Source organism: Mesoplodon bidens, assembly GCF_964165515.1.
Source record: "Mesoplodon bidens genome assembly, chromosome: 4".
Taxonomy (NCBI): Eukaryota; Metazoa; Chordata; class Mammalia; order Artiodactyla; family Ziphiidae; genus Mesoplodon; species Mesoplodon bidens.
The window spans coordinates 42,163,870-42,180,462 of record NC_138160.1 but is presented as its reverse complement, the minus strand read 5'-3'; positions in this window follow the sequence as shown (position 1 = coordinate 42,180,462).

The window sequence follows — 16,593 nt, the reverse complement described above, 5'->3', positions numbered from 1 at the left end:
TGAGATTAATCCTCAAAATATACTTGTTACTTGAATTAAATCAGCTAAATAGTCTGTGATGATTCAATTTGAAAATTAAAGTAGCCAAGTGTAGTCATACTCTCTTAGCATAGAGATGCATTTACAGAATGGGGAGTGCTAACTGCAAACAGATAATTATATGGAATTAATATTCTGGCCATTGCGGAGACAATTTTGATTCTATCTTCTTTGAATATCCTGAGTTGAGAAAAGCTCTTGACTTACATTCTTCCAATCATTGTTCATAAAACTGTTGATCATTTCTTCTTAGCTGCAGTGAGAAAAAACAATGATCACCATCCGTAAATGGTTCTGCTATTTGTCATTTATTTCTTCCACTAGTTCCTAAAATGTGCTCTTCCTCCTCAAGTATTTTAATATCCAAATGAGTACAGCTCTGGTAGGTATATTTCTCCTGATGAGTCTAATGGGATCACTTCCAGTACTACAATGTGCACATCTTTTATCAATGACAATGGGCTGAAACCGTTCACCATGATATGAAATAAAGGCTCACTCCCAATTTTTGGCTTCACTTTTCTTTTGGCCACACCACACAGCTTGCAAGATCTTAATTCCCCAACCAGGGATTGAACCCGGGCCAACGCAGTGAAAGCACCAAGTCCTAACCACTGGACCGCCAGGGAATTCCTGTCTTCACTTTTACCATGCTCAAGAAAAGAGTTTGGCGTGCCCACGCAAATGGAGGCAAAGTAAGTAGGGCATATGATGATGTATTACAATTGACTCATCAGGAGAAATATGCCTACCAAAGCAATATTCCATGTGTTTTACACACACACACACACACATACACACACACATTTTAATATGAAATACTTCAGAGACAACAGTGCTATAATACATCAGTGCTACTCAAAGCAGTGCTCAAGGAAGTATGCGTCTAATACTCTGGGGAGTCGTTTAAGTCCTTCTGGCACATTGTAAGATAATAAAGATATCTAAATAAGTTTATAGCCTCAGTTCTGATTTTGGATGACTTCACAAAACCTTGAGTTTATCATTTGTTTTTAATCATAGTCCTTTAACATTTGTCAGGCACATGGCTTTTTCTCGTTTCATCTTGAGAATTTTGATGTTGATATTCTGTCATTTAAAATCATCTTTATGCTGTTTATTTTTGTGTGTGTGCTGAAATAATAATTCTTTGACTAGAAAGGCTTGTACACTTTAGATGGGGAATTCAGTTCAAAGGGAACTGTGCTTGGTCAAAGAAATAGACACTTTAGTAATTGTGATATCTATAGATCCACAGAGTTAGAACTTCTTAGAGGCTTCAAGGAGTTATTTCAAAGCTGAGTAATTTCTTTTAAATGTGTTTTTAAAAATATTTATTTCTTTATTTTGACTGCGCTGGGTCTTAGTTGTGGCATTCAGACTTCTTAGTTGCAGCATTCGGACTTCTTAGTTGCGGCATGCATGCAGGATCTAGTTCCCTGACCAGGGATCAAACCCGGGCCCCCTGCAATGGGAGTGTGGAGTCTTACTCACTGGGCCACTAGAGAAGTCCCTAAAAGCTGAATGATTTCTTTATGTGGGTTCAACAATGGGGAATAATATGGGCTGGTAGATTAGGCAGGTAAATGGCAATGTTTTGGAGTGAAGAACTATATACAAAAAATATATATAATAATGGAGTATGCTAAAACTATTAACATAATAGTTAATTATGTTATGTTATGCAGCTATTCATTTCACAAATATCTCTTGAGGGTTTATTATGTGCCAGCAGTTTCTTAAATGGTAGGTGAGCTGTGACGAACAAGACAGACATTGTTCCTACAGAATTACCTGGTGGTCCAGTGGTTAGGACTCTGTGTTTCCACTGCAGGGGGCAGGGGTTGGATCCCTGGTCAGGGAACCAAGATCTCCACATGCTGCGTGGCAAGACTAAAAAAAGAGAAAAAGACAGACATTGTTCCTAAAGTTGAGAGTTGAGAATTTAGCAGATACTAATATATTGATAACTGAATGGAGAAATAAAGTTCTTACTCTTATCTTAGGTGACCGGCGGTTTGCTGGTACATGCAATGTTCCTTAGAGTGCGGCAAATAAAACATTAATTTAGTTTCCTTTTTCAAATTCCATGTAAATGGAAATGAAGGTTTGAGTCAGGTACATTACATCCCATAATATTACATCCCATAATATTTAGCTTCACAACAAAGGAAGCATAAAATCTCAAGTCCTTGGGTAGTTTAGGGGTTTAAAGTGCAGACTGATGGCTTGAAGGTTTGTTTGGATTCCTTTTCAGTCTAAATAATGCTTTATAAGAGACACTTCTCTTTTTTTAAACTGTCAAAATTAGGCTTGGGGAAAGTGCATACTCCTTCTCATATCTCATCCTTCACACATTCCTAGAAACATTAGATAAACTTTTAAGTATTAAGAAAACATGAGATTTTTTTTCTTTAAGTCTTGATTCTTTGAAACCCTCGGACAACTAAAATATTGACTAGGATCAAATATGAGGTTGAGGGAGCATGTTATGTCCATACAGCAAGTAGATAACAAGTATCTCTTAAGAATGTTGCTAGTTTTATAATCTTCTTTATAGTCCAGATAAACCGTGGATATGACCTTCATTTGAATCTGAAGCATGTTGCAAGTCAGCACAGAGAACAAATATAAACATTTAGAATTTTTTAAAGAAAAATTTCCACGTTTGCAAAAGTTACTGCTTTGAAGTTTTTTTGTTTTTAAATAATGCTCTATGTAGAATCAAGTCTTTTTTTTTCCTTTTTTAAAAAAATGTATTGATTTATTTATTTTTGACTGCATTGGGTCTTCCTTGCTGCACTCGGGCATTCTTTAGTTGCATCAAGTGGGGGCTACTCTTTGTCGTGGTGCGTGGGCTTCTACCTGTGGTGGCTTCTCTTGCTGTGGAGCACGGGCTCTAGGCACGTGGGCTTCAGTAGTTGTGGCACGCGGGCTCAGTAGTTGTGGCTCGCAGGCTCTAGAGCACAGGCTCAGTAGTTGTGGCGCACGGGCTTAGTTGCTCCACGGCATGTGGGATCTTCCTGGACCAGGGCTCGAGCACGTGTCCCCTGCATTGGCAGGTGGATTCTTAACCACTGCGCCACCAGGGAAGCCCCTAGAATCAAATCTTGAAAAAAATAAGAAGGCAAATGGAAGGAACATCAGTAAGGGTATAATAAAAAATAAATGAACGTCAACTGTTTCTCCTTACCAAAGGCAACTGGATCTGAGTCTAATAAGCAATGCTCTCCAGTCAATGAAAATGAAATGGCATAAATCATGACCTAGGTGTGGAAAGAAAACACAAAGGAGAATAAGGAGACTTTACAAGAAAGATCTCACTCTTTAATATATTTTCCTTGTTTCTACTTTCTCCAAAGAGAACAACCAAGGAGTTTCTTCAGCATCTTAGAGTATGGCTGGCATGGGAAGCAGCAACCCTCATGTAGGCAGAACACAAGGAGGCTGTGGGGTTTCCTCAAATAACCTAAAGCAGAAGCCAACAGTGGTCATGTCCCTCCTCTCCCCTATTTCTCTTCCCTCTTCCTCAATCCCTCTTCCCCAATTCTGTGGACAATAGAATTTTTAAAATTGAAATTTGATGGTATCCTTGACCTGCTTGAATTCCTTAATGGTTTGCGATTGCTCTTCAGATAAAATTTAAAATCCTACAAATTTCTGCATGATCTGGCACTCACCTCTCCAGCTTCATTTTCTACCTTTCTCTGCCTTCCCCACTGAGATTCAAACTCAATGACCTGCTTGCTCTTTGTCAAATAAACCAAGCTCTGTCATCCTTCAGAGTATCACTGTTTCCGTCTGTGTGGGAAAATCTTCATTACCACCCGCAGCCCTCCCCAGGCTACCACTGCCAGCTAGTTCCTCCTCAACCTTCAAGTCTCAGCTTTAGAGGCTCGCCAGCCTAGGTTAGACTACATATTATTATTATTTTAATTAATTTATTTATTTTTGGCTGCATGGGGTCTTAGTTGCGGCACACAGGATCTTTCATTGCGGGGCACAGGCTCTTCATTGTGGTGCACAGGCTTCTCTCTAGTTGTGGTGCACGGGCTCCAGAGCGCGTGGGCTCTGTAGTTGTGGTGCGTGGGCTTACTTGCCCCACAGCATGTGGGATCTTAGTTCCAAGACCAGGGATCGAATTGTCGTCCCCTGCATTGCAAGATGGATTCTTAACCAATGGACCACAAGGGAAGTCCCTAGGCTACATATTATTACAGTACCCTATACTTTGCCTTTACACATACTACTTGTATAAGTGAAACTACTCAAACCAATAGTAATTTTAATAGAAACATGATGAATTATTTATTGTCTTTTTTTTTTTTTTTAATGTTTGGCCACACAGTACAGCATGTGGGATCTTAGTTTCCCAACCAGGGATTGAACCTGTGCCCCCTGCATTGGAAGCACAGAGTCTTAACCACCGGACTGCTAGGAAAGTCCCTATTGTCTCTTTCTCACTAGATTTTAAGCTCCATGAGGGCAGGGATTGTGCCTATCTTGTTTATTACTGAATTCTACGTACCTGCACTGTGCCTGACTCAGAGTTGGTGCTTTATCAGTATCTCTGAAATGAATGAGGCTCTGTTGTAGTTATGAGAGGGCTCAGTGGGAAACCTTGTCATTGACTGTTCACCTTGAACCAGGTGAACATGGTTTTTGCTTCATCTAAAAGTTCAAATCTAAATCACCTAAGAACGTGAGTAATGTAGATTTTACTGAATGCTTTCGGGGGAGCTGAAGAAGAGAATGACATCACATACCACACAGCAAAGTTTTATTGAACATTCCTATTAGCCTTTTCTATTCTTCCCCTCAAAGTTCCTTTTTAGTGTGTTGTCTTCCTCTTTACTTTTTTTTTTTTTTTTTTTTAGGAAGAAACAGCAAAATTTATTCTGTGCCTTCTGTGTGTTTTGTCTGGATAATAACATTTTTTTTTATTAGTTTCTGCTTTATTCCTCTTTACTTTTCAAGAACCGTGTCCAGCTTTACAGACTCAGCCTTCACCACTCTGATTTCACCAAGCCAACAGAGATATTTCTCTATTCCTTTTCTAATGTGGAACATTATAGCCTTCATCCTTCTATAAGCTTGCAAGAACTGACATAAATGCCACAAACTTGGTAGTTTAAAGAACAGAAATTTATTGTCTCACAGTTCTAGAGGCTAGAACTCCAAGATCAAGGTATGGGTAGGACTGGTTCCTTCTCAGGGCTGTGGTGGGGAATCTGTTCCATGGATTTAGCTTCTGGTGGTTTGCTGGCAATCTTTGACATTCCTTGTCTTGTAGAAGCATTACCCTAGTCTCAGCTTTCACCTTCACATGGCGTTCTCCCGGTGTGCATCTCCATCCAAATTTCCCTTTTATTTATTTATATTTTTTTTGTGGTACACAGGCCTCTCACTGTTGTGGCCTCTCCCGTTGCGGAGCACAGGCTCTGGACTTGCAGGCTCAGCGGCTGTGGCTCATGGGCCCAGCCGCTCCGTGGCATGTGGGATCTTCCTGGACCAGGGCACGAACCCGTGTCCCCTACATCGGCAGGTGGACTCTCAACCACTGCGCCCCCAGGGAAGCCCCAAATTTCCCTTTTTATGAGGACACAAGTCATATTGAATTAGGGTCCACCCTAAATGGACTCATCTTAACTAATTACATTTGCAGTGACCCTATTTCTAAATAAGGTCACATTCTGAGGTACTGAGAGTAGAACTTCTACATATTAATTTTCAGCGGACACAATTCAACTCATAACAAGCCTCCTGCTCCTCATCCCTCTCTATAAGAAAAAACTCTTTTTTGACTCTATCTTCCCTATAAAAGGGGTTGGAGGGAATTACAGGTGAGGGGAATTGTTTATAGTGAATATATTTTATCTGTCCAAAATAATTTCCCTTACAAGTGACTGAAAAACTAAGAAATTAGTCAATCTTTTCTGTGGATTTATCTTCCAAAAATATAGATCAGGTGACATCATTCTCTTGCTCAAAGGCTGAGGGTAGACAATATCTTATCTCTCTTGGTGGTCACTGCATCTCTAGTACCTGGCTCATGGCTAGTTACATATTAGGTACTTATAGATATTTGATGAATGCAATTGAAAAACTTTAATGGCTGCTTTTCACTTGCAGAACAAAGATCAGTTTCATCAGCCTAGCCCACAGCAATTTGACTGCAACTTATCTTTCTAGCTTATCCTACCATTCCACGCCTTACAGCCATATACCTTTAGCCATAAAAACCATTCTACAGGGCTTCTCTGAGTACACTCTTCACTTTCATGCCCATTCTTTAACTTAACCTTTTCCCTTTGCCTGGAATGTGTTTCTACCTTCTAGCTAGCCATCCTTTAAGGCCCAGCTCAGACTGTCTCCTCCTCTTCTGATGATAAGCCTTTTTCCTCTAGGTAGAATTGATCTCTTTTTCAGATAGTCTCATAGTACTTTGTATTCTTTTCACAGTAGAACTCATGGTAGAATTATTTTGAATTGTGTCTATCTCCCAAGTAGATTAAAATTCTTATAGGACCAAGGATATGTCCTATTCATGTTATCATTCACAAAGTCAGGCACACCTCTTTGTACTATAAGTATCACCCAGCACAATTTTAATTAGTGAGTTTTAAAATTAAATGCAATTGATTTTGGACTTCTTCCCCTAGGTTAGCTTTTTCTTTTTCTTTCTTTTTTTTTTTTTCCAGTACAAGGACTCCTTTGTAATCATACTTTTGGGATTTTTCTGAAAAACTGTATAATGACAAAAAAGCTACGATAAATTTAATAGCATTTTAAAATAAATTTGTGTTCTACTTACCACCAAAGCATCTACAGACATAGGGAAAAAAAGGATGTTCATCTGTTACCAGACATATTATAATGTTCGGTGCGTATGTGGATTTGTGAAAAGTCAGTGGCTTACAAATTGCAAGCAGTTTTCTAGAAAATAAGGGCCCATTGCAGATTTTTGATTGGGTAATGACAAAGGAAAGTTAAAACACATAAAAATGAGATTACTTTTTTTTCAAAATATTCTGCCTTGCATTCATACCTTTATTCATTCAATTAATATTTGTTCAGTTCTAGTTATGTGCTAGACAACATCCTAGGTGCTGGCATACAAGAGGGACCAAGGTGGTGTCAGTGGAGGCGATGAGAAGTGGTTGGATATTGGACATATTGTGAAAGTAGAGCCAACAGGATTTACAGACAGATTAGATGTAGTGTGTACGAAAGAAAAGAGTCAAGGATGATTCCAAGGTTTCTGACTGGAGCAATTGGAAGAAAGGGGTTTGAGCACAGGGGGTAGTCAGGATTTTCCTTTTGGACATATTAAATTTGAGATGATTATGAGTCAAGAGAAGATATCTTTAGACATATGCTAATGTGGGTCCCTGTTCAATGAGGGTAAACACAATTAGAGGCATGCTAGAGCTGATTGTAATATTTTCAGGAATTTTCTAAGCCAATTGTTAGAAGTTAACAAGCTGTTATTCAAAATTAAGCTATGTACGTATAGGTGTATTAGTTAAATTATACCAAAACAAAAGTAATACATATTTTAAAACCCATCACTTCCTAATCATTTTACTATTATCTAAAATGATGAGGTTAATTCTCTTGTATCTGTTCAGTAAAAATACTATAGAATGGTACATATCTCTTCCCACCTCTGGGTTCAGTGGCATCACATTGGTAGCTTGAAACTGACTATGATACAATGATCAGCAAATGCCACCAAGCAGGGCTTTTTCTCCCTGGAAAACTTATTGTTAAATCACACTTCCCAGTACACCACTGAAAAATCCTCATGAAAGCAAATTGTCTCTTCACCCTCCTATATCCTTATGTCATCATCATCACCACGTTTGTTCTTACCTTTTCCGCTATAGAAGTGAAAACAAACAAATCAATCAAGAAGGGGAATAGTAAATAAAAGGCGAAGGAAAAATAAAGTGTTGATGAGTAGCTAGCACAGGGTACCCAAAACAAGGAAGGTCCTAAAAAATAGCCTAAGTTGTGGTACATCTGTCTTTGAACACTTTTTCTTCTTTTTTTAAAAACTAAGCCAGCTCTATACTGATATGGAACAATCTATATCTTAAGATATAAAAAGTGGACAAAGTAAACTGCACAAAAAATTTCAGTATGGCACCTTTTATGCAGAACAAAACAAAACAAAAATACAGGTACATGCTTGCTTATGCACTGAGTATTTCTGAAAAATATACAGGAAACTGGTACCATTCATTGCTTCAGAGGAGGGGAACTTGGTGACCAGGATATACGGGTGGGAGAGAAACATTCTATTCCCTAGATATCCTTTTGTTCCCTTTGAATTTACTAACACGTGTATGCACTTCTTATTTGAATCAAACACACATGACTTTTTTTTTTAAAAAGTGCTTAAGTGGTTTTAAGAACATGATGTACAAATAACCTTCAACCTAAGGTGGGTGGGAGGAGAAGCAAAGCTCTTCCACTTTAAATTTGTACCCATTTTGTCTCTTTTAAACACAATTATATTTTTTTATAAATGTCATTAACATTTATAAGGAAATCTTCTGTGATATGCAGCTTCTAAATATAAAAGATTTTCGGTTAACAATTGTAACCTATAAACTTCAGGTTATGTTCATCTCCAGGCACGTTTAAGAAACTGTATGTGTTAGAATATTTGTTGTACAAAATTACATTTATTCACTTAAAGTAATAAATACGTTTGTCTTAGTAATTTGAATTTATTTAACCTACTTGTGGTAATTACTACATTGACTATGACCTCACTGGTTTTATTATAATGATTCTTTCCATTATTTAAATAAGATAAGCTCCTTTGTTAATCCAAAAATGTAGCAGATTCTGAGTCTAGGATTTTCTCCTCAGTTGAGCAAGGAAATAAAGCAGTGCTTACAGCAGGCTCATTATCAGAAACACAATTGAAAAACTTGTGCTTTCAAACAGATTGGTGCCATGGTCCTGGACACAAGTCTGAACAGAGGGTGGTGGAATAGATTGCTTTAGCCCTAAAACTGGAGTGTGCTGATATAACAAGTGAAGGGGACTCAAGAAACCTCTTTCGGTTTTCAGTGGAAGTTGCCTGTCTTTGCTGCTATTCCAATTTGAGAGTGTCAAACTGCTGTATTCACTGAATTATGTACCCTAAAAATGCACACGTTCACGTGTATTGGGTAAAGGATCCGAAGTTTAGAAGCAGTGTTAGCAAAAGCAGTGTTTTTCAATGAAGCGAGGCAGATCAAACTGAGAAGCAGTCATATCAGGCTGTGGTAGAGAAACTCTTCTCTTCCTGAGTGTTTTCTTCCCCCCTTTTCCTATATGAATTCAGGATTGATCAACCAAAAATCAGGTCTGAATAGGAAGTCTTAGAAGACTCCTGTGTCTGTCAGGTTGAGGCAGGAAGAGAGAATCCATGCCTGGTCCCTGGCCCGAGAGTTTGATCAGAACCTTCACACAGGATAGGACTCGTCACAGTGGTGGTGCAGGGGTAAGGGAATAAGCAAGCAATGGCACCTAGACAAGTAAAAATAGGAAGACCTTACTTTCCTTAGAGAAGAATGAGGGCAAGAAATAGAGTTTCTGGACTCAAAGGGAACTGGAAATGTATAGATTGGGCTGCCCTGCTTCTCCTGGAGGGTCACGGAGGGAAGCAGCGACTACCAGAGAGCTGGTGCTGAAACGGGGAGCGAGCAAGGAACCCGGACCCCACATCTCTTTCCTCCCATCCTCTGCTTTCTTCTCATTGACCTGGCCAGACCTAGAGGTAAACCAGCCCCCACGGGGGCATTCTGTAGGGCTCAGCCTTCGAAGACACAGAGCAGGAGAGAAAAGGATGGAGACTGGGTGGGAGTGGAAGTGCAAAAAGGATAATCAGCATACTTAGTGTTTCCTGCCTTAAAATCCTCGGGGCAAATTCCAAGATAGAGCAAAAGGTGTAAGTGTTTCTCGTGACAGGTAAGCCATCAGTAACCTTTGTCAGTCCCAACCCCAACTAGCTTTGGGTGATTATGGGAACCCTATGTGAATTGAAGTAGAGTTTTAAGGGAAGATTCTCTCATTATATATGCATATGCATCATTGCCATAGTATGTTGTATATCATATTTTGAGATATATAATTAATATTCTAGATAAACAAGAAAGTGTTTGCATAAATTCTCAAATCCCTCTCCCCAAAGGAATCGAATGATCAAATTAAAATCTTTAAAAAAAAAGCACACACCTAACTTTAACTCAAGAATAAGAACCTGAGTTAAGATTGGAGGATTTTACAAAAGATCAAGATCGTATAAAGGGGCTTCCCTGGTGGCGCAGTGGTTGAGAGTCCGCCTGCCGATGCAGGGGACACGGGTTTGTGCCCCGTCCGGGAAGATCCCACATGCCGCGGAGCGGCTGGGCCCGTGAGCCATGGCCGCTGAGCCTGCGCTCCGCAACGGGAGAGGCCACAGCAGTGAGAGGCCCGTGTACCGCAAAAAAAAAAAAAAAAAAAAAAAAAATTCTGACGTGGAAGGAATCTGTGTGAGGAAACAAGCAGAGTGAGGGGCATCCCTTTGTTAGGGGCAGTAGGTAAAGGGGCAATTTCCTGATTGTAGAAGAAAAGGTATGATCTGAAGCTCAATCAAATGTCAGGTCATAGCAATCTTCAGTCAACAGCATTTGGATTGCAGTGAAAACCAGGACAATCTGATGATAGTGGAATATTGTGGAATACATAGAAGACTGTATGGACTGAAAAGCGAGGGAGTGGAGGATGGAACTCTTGGCCAACAAAGGGCAGTCACATCAGGTAGATGAGTGAAACAAACCAGGTGAAGGACAACAGGCGACGTGGGAGGTGCAGTGAACTAGGAGGCATGTACCCATCTAAAGAAAGAGCTGCTGATGTCCGTTCTGCTCCTGGTGACTGTGTGGAATCACAAGCCCAGTGATATCTGGTTCTCAGATTTTTCAAGAGAAAGTAGAAATCCAGATTTTGGGGTGGGATTTCCTAATTTTAAAATATTGTCAACCAATTCAAAATTATTTTACAGGTGTGGGTGATCAAATAAAATATAAATTGGATACAGTCCATACGTTGCCAGCTTTTGATCCTACTTTACTGGTGAGAAGAACACGGTGCATAAGGAAGTCCCATAAGAATGGTGTGATAATGGGTGGGGGAAATTTAAAAACCAGGGGAATTGAGAAGAGCAGAGTCCGGCTGACAATGTACAAACCAAAGAGTGATTCATTAGGTAAGGACGGAGTCATCCATTTTGTCCATTGTACTGGGAGCTTGGAAGTCATTGATAATGTTTGCCAAACGTGTTTAGATGAAGAATAGGAGGAAAGACCACATTGCAGAAGGTTGAGGAATGAGGGAGAGGTGAGCTAGTGGAGACAGAATGGAGATTACGCCACAGGTTGTGTCTAGAGGAACACACAAGAAGGTTTTTTTTTTTTAAAGGGCTAGCCAAGTCTGAAGCATTTATGTGTGTGTGTGTATGTGTGTGTGTGTGTCTTTAATTAGGCAAACTTTACTAATTATTTCAATTTTCCTATCTTTATTTAAAAACATTTTTTTTTTTTAACGTTACGCGGGCCTCTCACTATTGTGGCCTCTCCCGTTGCGGAGCACAGGCTCCTGACGTGCAGGCTCAGCGGCCATGGCTCACGGGCCCAGCCGCTCCGCGGCATGTGGGATCTTCCCGGACCAGGGCACGAACCCGTGTCCTCTGCATCGGCGGGCGGACTCTCAACCACTGCACCACCAGGGAAGCCCTAAAAACATTTTTATGAAACATATTTATAGGCTCAGGTTAATAAAACCACCATAGAGGGAAAAATTTTAAATGATGGAGGGAAAGCTCTGTTCATAGAGTGAATTTCTGGAAGAGACGGGAGGGGGTGTGGTAGAAAACACAGAAATGAAAATGAGATTCTTTGAGGTTGGAGGGAAGGTTGTTACAAATTGTATGGAATAGGGCAAACTTAGGGCAGTGGAGGAAGCTGACATAATTCTTTCCTGATGGCAGCAATTATCTAGTTGAGTAGATGAGATAAAGTTCACTGAAAGTGAGGAGAGTGGGAGTGGTTTGGAAGTGCCAGAGAGGGAAATGGGAAAAGACAGATGTATAAAATATTGCTCTTAAAGAACCCAACTGAGATTAGATTCCTTACTTGTGTAAGGGCACCCAGTGGTACTTTTTGAGGATTTCATCTTTGCTCAGCAGCATAGGTATAGTTGTAGAGAAGGTGGATTTCACTGATCCATAGTTAGGATTTTGACCAGAGAGTGTGGGGAAATGGACAGGAATTCATAGAACCGAGGTTCTAGTGAGAGAATCATTGAGATGATTGAGGTAGGAGAAGATATGAGGCCAGGAAGAATAGAATGTCAAAAAATTGTGAGAGAGGCCCTTTCACTCTTGGTTCAGCCTATGGACCTTGGGATGTGGTTGTCTCTGGATGCATTCCTAGGAGGATATCACTTATTATAGTTTTGAGCCCGCACGTCTATTCCATCTGGTTGCTTAGATCTCCCTGTTCTTAGAAGAGGTGGATCAGATGAGTAGCAGTTTTGGCTTCCTGACCAGTGGATGAAGCTGGAAGTTCTACTCTCTAAGAAGATGATGTAGAACACCTGGAAGAAGTTGTAGGCAAGTGCTAGGGAAGGGAAGTGGAACAAATGTCAATTTAAGGGAGGTCCAGGGTTGGAATGTCACTACTCTTCATTTAAAATTCATGTCTCTTCTTGATAAACTTACCACTCAATACATATGCCTGGAAGGGATGGTAAAAGCAAGTCCACAACTCCTAGCCAGTCCAGCTTAAGTCTCATTGGGAAGATCTCCCTTAAGATAGTGAAGGCTGAGAATATTCTTAGGAAAAATGTGCCTTGTGATGTCTATGGCCAAGTATCTTTACTACCAGCAGGTACACTCCTGCAAATAAGGCCAATTATGCGTGGGAATTCTGGCCAGGTCAGGCTGGCAGAACAGAATTGAATACGGTTTCTCTGTAGCCCTACCAGAGACCCACGTATGGGTATTCTGGCTGCCTTTCGAACATCAGGGAGCCAGGGCTCACTCAGAGCTTAAATTGATTCTAGGGCAGTAGTTCTCAAAATTTAGCGTGCACAAGAATCACCTGGAAAGCTTGTTAAACCATAGATTCTTGGACCGCAGGTGAATTTTGTTCAGTGGTTCTGGGGTAGTGCTCAAAAAGTTGTATTTCTAACAAGCTCCCAGGTAATTCTGATGCTGCTGGTCCAGGCACTACACCCTGAATAGCACTGTTTATATTTGGGAATTTTATTGACTGGGTCCTGATTCTGCATAGCTAATAAATAAAGTGCCCTCAATCTATTTTGATAACTTTTCCTGGGTCACTGGGTCTACAAAAGACTCTAGGAGTTTCAAGTATTGGTAGCCTTTTGAGTAATCCAATTCTTCCCTTGTCATTGGCCCATAAGTCCACAGCAGTCTTAAGAAACTATAGAGATTGGCCAGTGCCTTGGTCTTTCACTGCCACCACTGTTTATGGGATGCATCATGACCAGGAAATCATCCCATCAATTTTTTGTGTGTGCCAGAAAAGATAGAGATCTATGAAGATCTCTTAGAACTCTAATAGATGTACAGCTCCTCTGATTCACCAGGACTGTGACTTTGCTTCTGATTTCTTGCTTGCCCAAAATCCCTGAGAAAAGCTTATACTTGTTCTTTAGCCAGAGACCTGAGTCCTTAGGGAATTAATACAACAGACTTTTGGTGGTAGTATATCTGGCTCCCGACTGTACCAGCTGGTTCCTGGGCCATATTCTTAAAATAGAAAAATAAATTATAGCTCTGCCAGGACTACGTTTGGTATAATCCAGAGAATATGTGTTTAAGTGTCTGAAGGAATCAGCCACAGGAATCTTGATGGTACCAGCCAAGATATCTGAGGTCCAAGGGTGGCAAAACCCAGGGACCATCCAGTACTCATGGGGGGATTCCAGCTAAATAGAAGCTGGGATTTGGACATGTCCGGGCAGGTCTGCTGAATACTCAGGGCAGGCATGCCTGGAGTCTATTTACATGACAACTTTTGGCTGAAGAATGATTGTTTGTTGATCTGAATGGAAAGTGGAATGGGAAGAAGAGAAATGTGTCTGTCTTAGGATGCAGGTTTTGAAAAATGTTTTTTAATAAATGAGTTTATAAATTAAATAATATATCACCTTTTTGTATCTGGTAATTGTACAATTTACATTAAGATTTTTGCTAGTTTGGAAATAATTTATTACTATCTTTAGAAACCTATGGCCCTCATGTAGGAAATCCTATCAAAATTAAAGACAGATTTAATTTAGTTTACTACCAGGGATTGTGTTGGGTGTGTGAATGAAAAGACAAAATGCATGTCTTGTGGCTTTGGAAATGTTGACTGATTTTTTTCTAAATTTCCATGAAAAATGATGTATCTCAATTTGTTATTTGAACTGTGAACTTTTGCTATAGCACCTAGAACTTCCTGAAACTCTGTTAAATATTAACGTGGCTAAAATAGTTTAAAATTTTAAATAAATTGTTTACACTTGTGCTTCTGGTCCTGATTGGTGCCACTCCTTATTCATTGCATTTTCAAAGTAGAGGCTGGTTGATGAGCTACAATCCCACTCTTTCTTTTTCTTTCTTTCTTTTTTATTTTTTTTTGTCCAGGCCATGCAGCCTGCAGTGGAAGAGCAGAGTCTTAACCACTTGACCACCAGGTAAGTCCCTCTTTTTTCTTTAATTAATAACAATTATTACAGTCCTAGAGGACACTTATTCACTGGCTGTTTTTCATGTGCAAGGCACAGATCTAAGCTCTTTACACATTTTATTTCTTTTAATCTTCAGAACATTGTTATGAGAGAGACACTTTCACTATCCTGGTTACATACATGGGAAAACTGAGGCCTAGAGAGGTTAAATTCCTTGTCTAATTAATATATAGCAAGCAGTGGGGAGAACTGGGGTTTTGGTGTTTGAAGTGTTTTATCAAAGCTACGAATTACTCTAAATTTTAAGATGGTTATGGAAAAGAAAAGGCTGTTTCTCAGTTCAGGTATGGTTTAGATGTCAGAAATTCTCCCATTGCCAGTTTTGATTCTTTAGCCCTTGCAAAGTCACCGGAATTATTTTCCAGTCTTTTGGTCATACAAAATGATTTTTTAAATGACTCTATTTCAGTTGCTTTCCTAGAGATTGGGAAAAGCAGTCTACTGTGCACCTCTCCTTGAGAATGACTTTTTAAATCTTTAAACTTTTTATTTGGATATTATTCCAAACTTACAGAAAAGTTGCAAAAATAAAGATAGTATTAAAGATACCCATACACCTTTTACGCAAATTCACTTATTGTTAATTAACATTTTACTTCTTTTATCATTTGTGTGCTCTCTATGATTACATATGGGGGGAAAAAACTATATAAAGCTACATTTTTTCTTTCTAAATCACTTAAGGGTAAATTACATACATCTTGGTCTTTCCCCCTAAATACTTCAGTGTGTCTTTCCTAAGTATAGGCATATTCTCTTACGTGTATATTTCAGTAATCAATTTCAGTAAATTTGATTTGATACAATGCTTTAATCTATGGACAGTATTCTCATTTTGTTAGTTGGACAATAATGTTATATACAGGGCTTTCCACCTTGGGTACAGGATCCAGTCTAAGGCCAGGTACTATATTGAGCTGCATTGTTTGAGAATGATTCTAATTATGCCAGATTTTATTTTTGCTATACCCATACAGCATGTAAAAATCTTAATTGAAGTGGACCTCTGATGAAAATTAGACCCCTGATAGATTTTTCATTATTACTTGATATTTTGAAATTCCTAATGATGATTAGGATGAACTCATACTAATTAAAGCTAGTTACTAGCAACTGTTTCTATTAATTACTTTATATACCTAAACGAATTAGATTCTTTTGAGTCATAGCTGAAATTCTAACAGTAGCCTAATGGTATTAATCTAATTTTAATTTTAAAAGAGACTTCTATTTTTTGGTACTAATTAGCCTAATGCAGGATTACTGGAAAAGTCAGAAACCCCAAGAAGGAAAATGAGATACTGTCTGGTGTTTGAGAGGAATGATTGATGCTGACAAGTATGAAATAAAAATTATAAATAAATAATCCGGATGTTGTTTAAAAGGCAAGCTGTTGATTTTATCACTCCCCCTTGCCAAGACACACATTGGTGCCTGTTAAATTTGACGTTTTTACTCTGATGTCAATGGCAGCTTTAAAGCATCAGTAGCATCCCAGGATGAGGTAATAAATCTGTTCCAGGAAGGGATGTGAAACCATGTCTGCCTGCTGTTTCCTTACCCAAGAGCCCAACCCTAGTGGCAAGCCAGCAGCTCCTGGGCACTACAGAAGTTACAATCCTTGTCTTTCCTCGGTTAATGGTGGCCTGTTTGTCTTCTGCACCTCTTTTCCCCCTTTCTCTGGGAACCGGGGGCAGAGGGCTAATGAACCCGACAGGCTCCTAATCATACTTGTGATTATATAGTTACGTA